Source organism: Cynara cardunculus, assembly GCF_001531365.2.
Source record: "Cynara cardunculus var. scolymus isolate 2C chromosome LG 10, CcrdV1, whole genome shotgun sequence".
Lineage (NCBI taxonomy): Eukaryota > Viridiplantae > Streptophyta > Magnoliopsida > Asterales > Asteraceae > Cynara > Cynara cardunculus.
In genome coordinates this window covers 23,336,157-23,339,481 of record NC_037537.1, presented here as the reverse complement: position 1 = coordinate 23,339,481, position 3,325 = coordinate 23,336,157, and positions in this window count along the sequence as shown.

Sequence of the window (3,325 nt, the reverse complement as noted above, 5' to 3'; positions counted from 1 at the left end):
GAAGATCCTAAATTTTTGCTAATGATTGCTTTAAGTATTTTTGAAGAGCTGAAAACTTGGATTTAATCAAGTAAAATGGAGTCGAATCCATTCCAAGTCTAAATCTCTATGTAGGCAATTAACTATTTCTTGATAGGCCTTTGTTGGTTGGGAGTCGGGACCACCCTTTGTAGGCAATTAGTAAAGTATTACACAAATTATTTCTCGACTATTTGAAAAGTTGCAGGTTTCATTCCTTGGGATGTATTTCTTTTGGGTTTTTGTTATATATATGTATTCCTAGCTGCAAACTTACTGGTTGCAATGTTAAGATAAGTAAACAGAAGCATTCATCTTTATATATAAACAATTTGTGAGTGGGTATCATGTCACCAACTCACCATCTATATTTGACCTATTTATCAATGAGATAAGTAATTTTTTTTTGCTTTCAATCTAAAGTTTGTATAAATAGTTTGCTTGTTAATTTATACTTGTTTTTATAGCTTAGAATTTTATACTTGTTTTTTTCTAAATTTTCGTTAGTTTTATATAGTTAATTTAAATTATTTTTTTGATTATTTAAAATGTTTTTTTTCATTTTGTAGATGTCTGATGTCTCTTGTAGTGGTCCATATTTCTTTATGATGATTTATATTTAGATCGAATTCAATTTTCTCAAGAACTTGAATCAACGGAAATTGAATCAAGTGCAAACACATCAAGAATGGAAAGTACTCCTGAAGTAGTTGTTATCGGATCGAATGATGGAGACGACTTTGTAGCAGCCGTTGATGGTGGTACAGAAAAGGCCAACATAGTCAATAATGAAGAATCTACTCCATATGCTAAAAGGAAAAAAAAGAAGACTTCGAGAGTTTGGGAACATTTTCGCTTGGTGAAGTTGGCTAATGGAACTGAAGTTTGTGAGTGCATCCATTGTGGTGAGAAGATAAAGAAACTTAAAGATGGAACCACCACACCATTGCACAGGCATATTAGTGATTGCCCAAAGTTAAGAGCCGTCAACACCATTCATCYAGGTCAGTTAAAGTTAAAGGTTATGCCGGGGAAATTAGATTCTTCTATGGTCCAAAACTAGAAATTTGACAATAGTAGGATTAGAGAGGTTGTTTCTCACATGATTATGGTTCATGAGTTGCCATTTAATTTTGTTGAGTATGAACTATTTAATGTGGTTATGAAGGAAGCTAACCCCRGGTTTAACAAGATTTCACGTGCATCGGCTAAGCAAGATTGTGTTGCTAGTTATGARATAGGCAAGAAAAGAATCAAGAAAATGTTAAACGCTGTCAATCGTGTGAGTATAACAACTGATATGTGGTGCATTGGTGATGCAGGTGCATATTTTGATGCCTTGGAGTGGTGGAAGGAGAAAAATCTGAAGTTCARAATTTTGTCTAAAATGGCTGCTGATGTTTTGGCAATTCCGATAACTAMTGTTGCTTCAGAATCAGCTTTTAGTGCTGGTGGGAGAGTTATCGATGCTCATCGCGCCTCTTTAGGGACGAAGACGGTAGATATGCTCATTTGCGAAGCTGATTGGTATCGTCATCATTATGGACTACACAAAAAGAAATCCAAGGTAATTTGCTTAATCTTATCAATTATGAATTTATGATACTTGTTTTCTTACAACAACTAATAATTGTTTTGTTTGTTTGTTGTAGGAAACTGATGATATGATATATATTGAACTTCCATGAGGTGACAACTGACAAATGACGATGAGCGGATTGTTTTTTTTGTTCAAATGACAATGGTGATTTGTTTTTTTTAAACTATGGACAATTGGTGTGTAATAGTTAACTGAATGACAAATAGTGGTGTTCGTTTGTTTATGTTTATTTAGGCATGTTCGTTTATGTTTATTTAGGCATGTTCGTTTATGTTCGTTTATGTTCATTTAGGCATGTTCGTTTATGTTCGTTTATGTTCATTTAGGCATGTTCGTTTATGTTCGTTAGGCTGTTCGTTTATGTTCATTTAGGCATGTTCGTTTATGTTCGTTTATGTTCGTTAAGGCTGTTCGTTTATGTTCATTTAGGCATGTTCAATTATGTTCGTTAAGATTGTTCGTTTATGTTCGTTCGTTTACGTTCGTTTAACTTGTTAACGAACGAACATAAACGAACACGAACACATCGTATTTCTAAACGAACGAACATAAACGAACACGAACACATCGGATTTCTAAACGAACGAACACGAACACAATTATTTTTGTTCGTTTACCGTTCGTGTTCGTTCGTTTGTTCGGTTAAGTTAAACGAACGAACACGAACAAGCCTCCGTTCGTGTTCGTTCGGTTCGTTTACAGCCCTAATAATAAGTACTAATAAAATTGCATAAAATTAATTAAAATAGCCATTTTTAACTGTTTATTTCATCTCTTAGTCATTTTTTCTCAAAAAATCACCAAAACTTCGCCAAGTCTGCAAGTGGTTGGTCCGCAATTTACAGATGGATCAAAATGTAAAAAAAAAAATCTAAACCAGACAAAGGCATTGCTGAGAAAAATATGGCTATGAAATGCAAATTGGATTTCATGGAACAGGAGAAAGATTTCCCATTCCTTAGCCGGAAAGATATGTGGCCATGAGAGGCGAAGGAAGACTGGAATGCCAACAGGCGTTTATTATTGAATTCATCCGACCCGACAGTACCCATTTGGAGAACGTCTAGTGCCAAAGCCACTGAATGGGTAAGTCATCAATCCCTAAAACGGACTATATAATGCTATGTAATGTACTTTATCTGTTGGGTTACGGACGGTCATTTTACTAGAGGTTTATAATCTATCCTTGTGTGATTTCTGTTGAAGCATATACTCGGGGGGTAGGTGCAGGGCAGACGATTTTAAAGCAGACTCCCCATTCACTAAATTTGTAAATTGTGGACCTGCCATTTGCAGACCTAGTAATATTTTTGATGATTCTAAAAAAATACTAAGAAGTAAAATATTTTAATTAATTTCTTTTTAGTTTTGAACTTTCTAGAACTACTTTTTTTAAGTCGCCATATTTAGGGACTAAACTAAAGTATCCAGAAAAAGCAGCAAAAGAATTTGGGACCATAAATACTATCACGCTTTGTGGGCTTTTAAGACTATGATCCAATTCATAAATAAATCATAAAATTTTGATTTAAAAATATCGATATGAATATTAAATTAATCTTAATAAAAGTTTTGTGTTTTGATGTAATTTTTTTAATTAAATTCTGTTAGTTATCAATGATTATCATAATTATATTTTAGATTTTTTATATTTAAAATGAGATATTTATCCAATATTTGATTATGTTTATCTGCAGTTAGTTAGAC